The sequence below is a fragment of the Rhipicephalus microplus genome, chromosome 9 (assembly GCF_043290135.1).
Source record: "Rhipicephalus microplus isolate Deutch F79 chromosome 9, USDA_Rmic, whole genome shotgun sequence".
Lineage (NCBI taxonomy): Eukaryota > Metazoa > Arthropoda > Arachnida > Ixodida > Ixodidae > Rhipicephalus > Rhipicephalus microplus.
Window position 1 is genome coordinate 99,333,838 of NC_134708.1, and position 10,677 is coordinate 99,344,514.

General features: G+C 49.0%; 1 pseudogene; it reads left to right on the forward strand.

The window, feature by feature from the left end:
- The first annotated feature begins 487 nt into the window (after window positions 1–487).
- Window positions 488–7,214, forward strand: LOC142772316 (uncharacterized; annotated as a pseudogene).
- The last annotated feature ends 3,463 nt before the right edge of the window (window positions 7,215–10,677 follow it).

Sequence of the window (10,677 nt, forward strand, 5' to 3'; positions counted from 1 at the left end):
CACACACAATGAAATAGGACAATTAGGTGGTAGGCAAAGGGCATTAGTTTATTTCAACCGTCTTCAGTTCAGGTCAGATTGGCGTAATCTAGACTCGAAAGGATATATCAGAGCCGACACTACTTTAGAGCCCTGCCGCGGTGATCTATTTTTTAAGGTAATCGGCTGCTAGCCAGCTGGCCGCAGGGTCGAGTCTCGGCTGCGGCGGCTGTATTTTCAGAGTATCTGAGAAAGGGAGCATACCAGCCGTTACAGTAAAAAAGTATCTGGTGTTTGAATACACTAGTACTGTATACATTTCCCCAACGTGGGGGCTGGACCAAAATACGCGGCGTGGTCGTGGTAGACAACCTTAGAAGCCTCGGACACGCATGTGCAATGCGTTGAAGCTGGCGTTAGCGTGTTACGATTTATGCGTACAACGCCTACTACGTGGAGGAGTGGTCGCCACCCCTACTTGTATGGCCCGGACGACAACAACGGCAACATGACATCGATGACAGCAGTGATGTGCAACAACAACGGCACATGTCAACCTGTCCAAGTCTGGTGCGCCTCCGTCTACGAGCGGCTGCAGGGTCGGTTCCGGTGCTCGTGTTACCCTTTACAGCGTCTGAGAGCCATCGAGGCAACACAACAAGTTGTGGATGGACAGCGCCGGCATGGTCCTGTGTGGTAGGTCCGTCGTGGCCAAGGGTGTAGCCAGGAGAGTTGCGCGGACTACCAAGGTTATAAGTTGCTGGGTCCTTGGGCTCCACATTTTAGGGGCGAAGCTCCTTAAAGCGGCACCCGTTCGTCCTTCGTTGTAGTCGTAGTCGTAGTGTGTAACCAATCTTACCTGCAAGACGGTGCCAGTGGGACATTTCTCCTGTGCGTTGTTAAACAACAAAAAATTCTCAGCGTGCGCGTTAACCTAAAGCCGAATTCTCCTGTCTCTCATTTCCCATTAGCAGCCATTGGCATGTCCACTGAGGACTATCTGACAAGAAAGGGTTGCTACGTTATACTCGCTAAACCTCATTGGTTTTAGAAATGTTTAGCGAGCGTTGAGCCACAGTGCCAGGAATACAGTGAACTAGTATATGCCATGAACTCGAGATGGTTAAAGGTGGGAAGTAGATACGAAGCACAAGCCATAAGAAAGTAAAATCCGAATTCTCCTGTCTCGCATTCCCTATTAGCAGCCATTGGCATGTACATTGAGCACTATCTAACAAGAAATGGTCGCTACGTTGTACTCACTGGGTGTAACCTCCTTGGTTTTATTTTATTTATTTATTTATAACATACTGCACACCAGAATTCGGTCCTTGCAAGAAGGGCACTCATAGTAAACTAAAAAAAATACAATACCAAAATATCAATACAGTTAGTACAATATATGCGCAAATATTTACACTCAACTTAGTAAAGGCACTCAGACTGCATTCTAAAAAATAATGCAGTACTGTAGTTACAACATAAGTAAGTAAAATGAAGTAAACATACAAAATGGAAACACAACACAAAACGCGTGTATTACGGTAAAAAAGGGTCATTCATTATAAGCCCAGAATTCCACTGCAACATACAAAATCATACAAAATCAAAACGCAACATACAAGAAACATACGAAATCAAAACACAACACCTAACGCGGGCATTGTGGTAACTTAAAGGTCATTCATTTTATGCCTCGAGTTCCACTCCGACACTGTCCTGGGAAAATTGAGTATTTGTAAATATCTGTCGAAGTGAAATTAGGGGTTAAAGCATGTGTGTGATTGTGACGTGTACGCGTTGTGGACGGAGGTGTTACATATAAAGCGGGGTCGATGGATAATTCACGTTTAATGAGTTATTGTAGGAAATTGAGGCGGAGAATCTGCCTACGCGTTTTGAGGAGGGGGATGTCATTTTCTGTCACCAGCTGTGTGGCGGAATCGGTGTGCTTGAACTTAGAGTAAATAAAGTGAACAGTTTTTCTCTGGACTTTCGCTATTATTTTAATGTTTTGTTTAGTGTAGGGATCCCATGTAATGCAAGCATACTCTAACTTCGGTCTAATGAAAGTAATGTAACTCAGTAGTTTATTGTGGGCGGGTGAATTTTTAAGCTTGTGTTTCAGAAAACAAAGCTTACCGAAAGCTGAGGAACATATATTACTAATATGTAAATTCCACGAAAGGTTGTTTGAAAATGTTACTCCCAGATATTTGAAGTTTTCAACTTCTTTTAGCGGTGAGGCGGCCAGTGTGTAAGTGTATTTTAACGGGCTTTTTTTCCTTGTGATACGAAGACTGACAGTTCTTTCTATGTTTAAAGACATGCCTGATTGGTCACACCACGCCTGTATGTTATGCAAACTAATCTCGAGGTCGGTTTGGTTATGCACTGTAGTTATTCCCTGTATAAAACGCAATCGTCTGCAAATCATCTGATTTGTGTGCCAGGTGTAACAACGTTGACAATGTCATTTATATAGACCAAAAACAACAATGGCCCCAGGACGCTACCCTCGGGTACTACGGATGTCACTGGAAGACAGCTCGAGTTGTTGCCCTCAATAGCGACAAACTGCACGTGATCCGAAAGATAAGCTGCTATCCAGGATACTATAATGCTAGGAAAATTGTAATCTCTGAGTTTTTGTATAAGTTTACAGTGAACTACTCTATCGAACGCTTTGCTAAAGTCTATAAAAAGAGCATTGATTTGGCCACTATTATCCAATGTTCTTGCAAAACTATGAATTACAGTTAACAGTTGTGTCGTAGTGGAGTAGCCTTTCCTAAAGCCATGCTGGCAGTTCGTTAACACTGAATTTCTGTCTAAACATTTGGTCGACTGGTTGGCGATGATATGCTCGATTAGTTTACAGCAGGATTAAGTTAAAGATATCGGGCGATAATTTTCTACAGATAAACGATTGCCCTTTTTAAAAATTGGCACTACCCGAACTGTTCTCCAGTCTTTGGGCACCTGAGTAGACAACAAAGAAGCTCTGAACAGTATAAAAAGAAATCTACCGATACATTCCGCATAGCGCTTAAGAAACATATTTGGGATACCATATGCGCCACATGATTTCGTTGTCGTCAAGTTTAAAAGCATTGACACAATACCATTGTATGAAATAAAGTTTATCTCGTGCGGCTCAAAGACAGTAGAATGAAATACGTTACCTAAACCTGTCTGGGAATAAACGCTGTGGAAGTAAGCGTTAAAATGTTCGGCGATTTTACTCACGTCTTTTGTAGTGGTTCCATCGACCATTATATCACAGACAGGTCTCTTAGCTTCGCCTAAATATCCCCAGAATTTTTCGGGCGCACTTTTCATGAAACCAGGTAGCTGCACGTTGAAGTAGTAATTCCTTGAACTTCGAACCGCTGATGACAATTAGCTTTTTATAACACTGATAAGTTGGGGTGGGTCACCCTTCTTTTTGCTTTTTTAAGTTGGCGCTTCACTTTCAATATGTTAGGCGTCATCCATGGCGTTTGTTTATTGACCGTCTTTGTTTTGTTAGGCACAAACCTATTTAGGCAGTGGCGCCACATTTTGAGGAACATTTCCCAGAGCGTGAATACGTTGTTGTGAGTATCAGTGAATTCACCAAGGCACGTTTCCATGTAATCTATTATGCTTGCATCATTGGCTTTAGTAAAGTTTTCGAAGTAATGTTTTTTGTACGTTTAGAGACATCAGGCGTAAGTATGGGCAAGAAAACATTTACAAGCTTGTGATTGGACAGACCTTCATCAACTGAAACGACGCATTCCGAAAAATCACGATTCACAAATAGCAGGTCAAGACTATTGCTAGAGAAACCTTGTACACGGGTAGGTTCATTAACTGCTTGAATTAAGTCGCGTTCTAGCATAAGGTCGAAGATAATGTTAGCATTTCTGTCCTTCTTTAAATCTACCTGAAGACGTTCCCAGTTAATAATAGGCAGGTTAAAATCGCGTACGGGAAAAAAAATTTTATGCCGAAAAGAAGGCATGTATTCTTTTAGTTTTATCATGTAATCGGGTGTAGCGTCTGGTGGTCTATAACATGCGAACAATACAAAGGAATGCCCCCAGCATGACAACTGAATGCATAGGCACTCGATGTCAGGATATTCATCAATGAGTGTTGCATCAATTGGTTCTTTAGTAAGGACAGCCACACCTCCACTCCTATGTGCTCTGTCCCTACGAAAAACTTTATAACATGGTGGAAATACAAGATCATCTGTTACCTGATCATGCAACCATGTCTCCGCAATGATAGTGACATTAGGGTCATGTATGAGCAGCTGAATTTCTAATGAATCTGCATTTTTGATAACACTGCGGGCGTTTAAGTTGGTGATACGCAACTGCTGTGTTTGTGGTGAACACGTGTGAGCAATACTATTGTCGTTATCGGTGAAAGGGGAACTTCTCGCGCTGCTTGGAACCTTGCTAGCTTCTCCAACTAAGACAACACTTGCGTATGACTTCTTGTCAATGGGCGACTAGGCCTTCCGGCCTCGTTTTTTTAACCGGTACTTTATCATTTTAGGGGCGAAGCTCCTTAGGGCATGGGCTGTGCGTCCCCTGTAGCCTGTATGTAGCCACCTCTAGTTTAGTTCTTGCAGTGTTCACTAGATGGCGGTACCGTCCCCTGTATGTAGCCACCTCTAGTTTAGTTCTTGCAGTGTTCACTAGATGGCGGTACCGTCTCCTGTATGTAGCCACCTCTCGTTTAGTTCTTGTAGTGTTTACTAGATGGTGGTACTTGTAGCTGATGATGAAAAGATGCAAGATGTTATAAACTAGAAAGCGGTACTTGTAGTTGATGAAAGACGCGAGATCTTATAAAATAGGAATGATGTCACATATGGCGCGTGTCATTGGTTGAAGGCAATCGTTCGATTTAGTGCGGCGACGTACGCTAGGGGGAGCGTTGTAATAAAATCCGTTCGCTGTTGGCGCGCGCTCGGAGTCGCCGGATGGATAAGGCTGCACAGCGGAGAGAGCTCAAGGCGGCAGCAGCGCGCGCTCGCAGACAGAATCCCGATGTGCGAGCGCGCGAGGCAGAAGCGCTCCGTGAAGCTGCGCGACGCCGCCGCCAAGATCCTGCCGTACGTGAAAAAGAAGCTGCAGCGGCGCGACGCCGCCACCAAGATCCTGCCGTACGTGAAAGAGAGGCTGCAGCGGTGCGACGCCACCACCAAGATCCTGCCGTACGTGAAAGAGAGGCTGCCGCGGCGCGACGCCGCCACCAAGATCCTGCCGTACGTGAAAGAGAGGCTGCAGCGGCGCGACGCCGCCGCCAAGATCCTGCCGTACGTGAAAAAGAGGCCGCAGCGGTGCGACGCCGCCACCAAGATCCTGCCGTACTTGAAAAAGAGGCTGCAGCGGCGCGACGCCGCCACCAAGATCCTGCCGTACGTGAAAGAGAGGCTGCAGCGGTGCGACGCCGCCACCAAGATCCTGCCGTACGTGAAAGAGAGGCTGCAGCGGTGCGACGCCGCCACCAAGATCCTGCCGTACTTGAAAAAGAGGCCGCAGCGGTGCGACGCCACCACCAAGATCCTGCCGTACTTGAAAAAGAGGCTGCAGCGGCGCGACGCCGCCGCCAAGATCCTGCCGTACGTGAAAAAGAGGCCGCAGCGGTGCGACGCCGCCACCAAGATCCTGCCGTACTTGAAAAAGAGGCCGCAGCGGTGCGACGCCGCCACCAAGATCCTGCCGTACGTGAAAAAGAGGCCGCAGCGGTGCGACGCCGCCACCAAGATCCTGCCGTACTTGAAAAAGAGGCTGCAGCGGCGCGACGCCGCCACCAAGATCCTGCCGTACGTGAAAGAGAGGCTGCAGCGGTGCGACGCCGCCACCAAGATCCTGCCGTACGTGAAAGAGAGGCTGCAGCGGTGCGACGCCGCCACCAAGATCCTGCCGTACGTGAAAGAGAGGCTGCAGCGGTGCGACGCCGCCACCAAGATCCTGCCGTACTTGAAAAAGAGGCTGCAGCGGCGCGACGCCGCCACCAAGATCCTGCCGTACGTGAAAGAGAGGCTGCAGCGGCGTGACGCCGCCGCCAAGATCCTGCCGTACGTGAAAAAGAGGCCGCAGCGGCACGGCTGCGGCGTGAACAGGACCTGCCGAACGCCACACAACGGGAAGCGGCGAGAAAGCGTGCGTATCGACAGGCGAACCCCGAAGCGAGAGTTCGAGAGGCTTCTGCAAAACGCGCCAAGAAAGAACACGAAGGTGCCGACGCGCGTTTCAAGCGCAACTTTCTGGACGTTTCGTTTGGCCATAGCTGTGGTGTGTGTGACAGACTGTGGTTCTCGAACAGTCTAGTCACGATATCTTCCATCAAGAACGACCAGGCTTGGGGTAATGCCATTGCCGTGCTTCGGCGCGAGTTCCCCGCCGACGACGGCGGCAGCAGCAGTGGCGGTGACTACAACGTTTGCTCGAGCTGCAAGAATTCGCTAGTGGCGGGAAAGGTGCCTCCAATGAGCGTATCTTATGGCTACACGTACCCACCCAAACCGGATCACTCGCCGCCTCTGAACCCCGTTGAGGAATGACTGATCGCTCCTCGTCTACCGTTCATGAGCATAAGGCGGTTGACGCACGGAAGCGGACAGTACGGCATCAAGGGGCAAGTGGTTAACGTTCCGATAAACGTCCCCAACACGGTTCAATGCCTACCTCGGAGCGTTCCGGACGACGTGGCCATCGACGTTCATCTCAAGCGCCGGCTCGTGTGCAAACCGTCGTATAAGAAAGGTCTCGTTAAGAAACGTAACATCCACGAGTGGCTCAAACACCTCGAGCATTCTCCATTATACAAGTACCTCAATATCAAAATTGATTGGAGCCACCTCGCGAACGTGCAAGACGACGGTGACGTGGACGACGACGAGATCGAGCCGGCGCCGGAGGTTACCGACCTGGAAGAACCTATGCAGGCGGCGATCGCACTCAACGCAATGGCGCATACCATGATCTTTGACGACGGAGCCTGCGTTGATTTTTGTATATACACACACAGCGTTTCTCACGTCTTTACATGATGATCAACTGGGCGAATTACACGGAAGATTCACAGTTTACCGATGAATCCCTCCGGAGCTTCGCCCATTCATCATCATTCACCCCGTGAATATGCCGTAATTTTTTTTCTTCATCCCTGACATACGCCACCCCGCCAATGTACAACTTTTCAAACGATAACGTAATCTTCTCATGCTTTTCACGGTTTGGCTTCGCGCTTGCCCACAGTTTTCCCATCACTTCCCGAATGTTCCGAGAAAAATCTTCACCGATTGAAATATTCGAGTTGTTTAATTTATATCCCTTTTTTAGAATATTGTACTTGTCTCTCGAGTTCGAAAGCCTCACAATAACCGGGCCGTTTTTGTTACTTGCCGGCTTGCCTAATCTATGTATTCGTTCCGTAGGTACTTTTTCTTGTTCCAAAAGACTCTGAAAAATATCTTTGTGAACGATCATTTCCAAAGTTTCAGAATATTCACTTCTTGTTTCAGTTAGTCCATAAATGATTAGGTTAGATCGGTGGCTGTAGTTTTCTAGTTCGTCTACTTTCTTTTCGAGTGACTGAACTACACTGCGAATGCTGCGCAGTTCTCCCTGGTAAGTGTTTACTTTGTCGTGTAGGTTAGAAAACGTGCCTAATTGCTTTTCGATTTCAACCAGCCACTTCTCTTTAATATCCTGTCGCACGAGATTTCTTTCAGCTGCTTTGAAATCTGAGTAAGATCAGGGCCAGGGTTTGATTATTATCTCCCCCCCCCCCCCCCCCGAAGTGGCAACCTTCTCAGTGAGAAACGAACAGCATGCAACAAACAACTCGGCCGCGGGCACATCAGCACCAATAAAAAGGGATCGATTGAACGAAGACATTTGCCATAGTGTTTTCTCACCTGCACGGCAAGCAAAAAAGGGTTGTGAGTGATCCACATCGTCGCGGTGCCACCGTGCCCTGTGACCGAGTCGTCGAACGGGTGTCTCTTTATAGGCTCCCTGAAAGGAGCCGCTCCGCGCAGCTCCTGCGCGTAGTCCTCTGCATTCAATGACGTAGAATGACAGGGTAGTCTGCTGAACGGTTGTGAGACCAGATTTCCGGTGCTGTGATTGCAGATGTCACAGGGGAACAGCGGTGTTGCATGCGTAGAAGCGTTCAGCGTGAGGAGGTTTAAGCAGCCCTCAGCACGCAGGACACCAAGTAACTGCACAGCAAGCAGAAAAGGGTTGTGAGCGATCCACATCGTCGCGGTGCCACCGTGCCCTGTGACCGAGTCGTCGAACGGGTGTCTCTTTATAGGCTCCCTGAAAGGAGCCGCTCCGCGCAGCTCCTGCGCGTAGTCCTCTGCATTCAATGACGTAGAATGACAGGGTAGTCTGCTGAACGGTTGTGAGACCAGATTTCCGGTGCTGTGATTGCAGATGTCACAGGGGAACAGCGGTGTTGCATGCGTAGAAGCGTTCAGCGTGAGGAGGTTTAAGCAGCCCTCAGCACGCAGGACACCAAGTAACTGCACAGCAAGCAGAAAAGGGTTGTGAGCGATCCACATCGTCGCGGTGCCACCGTGCCCTGTGACCGAGTCGTCGAACGGGTGTCTCTTTATAGGCTCCCTGAAAGGAGTCGCTCCGCGCAGCTCATGCGCGTAGTCTGTAGTGGACGCTGAGTGCTATGTTAATCCTCTAATGGATGGCGCTGTCGGCATGCGCGCGCCACCTCATGTGGGGTATATAGCAGGGGGGCAGTTGGGAATAAAGGGGGGTCTTCTTGTTGTTGCTATGAGCCATGCTCGTGTCTTACTCGGCGTCTCTGAACATGGTGTCAGAAGTGGGCGTCTAACGCGGAGTTATGGAGGAGACAGACGCCGGACCTTCTCAGCTCAACTTCATTCACGTCGGTACACCGGGACTTCAGCCTCCGTCGCCTTTCAACTTCACCAGCCCTGGGGAATGGACAACATGGATAACGAGGTACGAAGATTACGCCTTCGCGGCCGGTATCAACACAGCCACCGACGAGGTGCAGGTGCGAACTCTTTTATATTGCATGGGTTCCCAAGCACGTAGCGTCTTGTCGTCGCTAGGACTGTCTGCTCCGGAAAACCGCCCGTTTGCGGAAGTCAAGGCTAAGCTCACTTCGCATTTTGTCCACCCTATCAATGAGATTTACGAGAGCCGCCGATTTCACCGCCGAGTGCAACAACTTGGGGAGCCGGTTGATGAATTTTTCACCGCGCTCAGGAATCTTGTCAAGCGTTGTGGGTACAACAACGCCGAGATCGAAGACCGCCTTGTGCGAGACAAGTTTGTCGTTGGATTGCGGAATGAGAAGCTATCGGATCAGTTGTGCCGATGTACGAAACTTACAGCTGAGGAAGCGTTGTGCCAAGCGCGTGTTCATGAAGAAGCCGAAAAAGAGCGTCTATCCCGTGAAACTCCCAGCGAGAACGGGGCCTTTGACAGCTTAAACGTGGACGCGGCGCAACGCGCGAAAAACGCTTCATCGCGTCGCAGCAAATCTGTGCAGCCAACTCAGTCTACTTGCGATTACTGCGGCCGTGGTCACCACTCTCGAAAAGAATGCCCAGCTCGCAAAGCCACATGCAATTTCTGCAAGAAGCAAGGTCATTTTATTGCTGTTTGCCGGGCCAAGCATCGGAAAGAGCTGTTAGGCTCAGTGGAACTTCACGCGCTCAGTACGCGTCGGGCACGATATGCCGACATTCACGTGAATGGTCACCTCGCACACTTCAAGATAGACTCAGGGGCCGAAATAACGGTGGTTTCACCTTCTTTTCCGGCATTACCTACTGTTTTGGATAAAGTGGACGCCGAGGTATCCGGTCCTGGAAATCAAAGGCTGCACGTTCTGGGATCTTTCACTGCTACCTTGCAGTGGCGTAACAAAGTGTCTGTGCAAAGACTGTATGTTATCAAGAACCAGACGACACACCTCCTGGGATTACCAGCAATTGAAGACTTGGGCATCGTTCAGTTTTTGGACTCTGTGGATGGTATTCCGTCATCTCAATCAAAAATTTTTCGTGGGCTTGGCGAAGTACAGGAAGAATACCACATCCGCGTCGCTCAAGATGCTCGTCCCTTTTCATTAAGTGTTCCTCGACGAATACCTCTGCCTCTGCTAGAGCATGTGAAGAAGGAATTGGATGAAATGGAAACCCAAGGAGTCATTCGCAAGGTTGACACGCCTACCGCATGGTGTTCAGGCCTCGTCGTCGTGCCGAAGTCGTCGGGCGGGTACAGGCTCTGTGTCGACTTGACGAAGCTTAACAAGGTTATCCAGCGGGAACGCTACATTCTGCCGACAGTTGAAGACATCTTAGGTCAGCTTGGTGGGGCACAAATTTTTTCCAAGCTCGATGCAAGATCCAGCTTCCACCAAATAAAACTAACTCGTGAGAGTGAAGAACTGACGACATTCATCACACCTTTTGGCCGATATTGCTACAAGCGTCTTCCCTTTGGCATTGCGACAGCACCCGAGTATTTCCAACGCTTCATGTCGAGACTGCTCGAAGGCATCACCGGAGTCGTCAACATGATAGACGACATACTCGTCTTTGGTAGGAACCATCAAGAGCACGACCAGCGTCTAGCTGACGTCTTGGCACGGTTGACTCAAGCGGGTGTCACTCTTAATGAAAAGAAG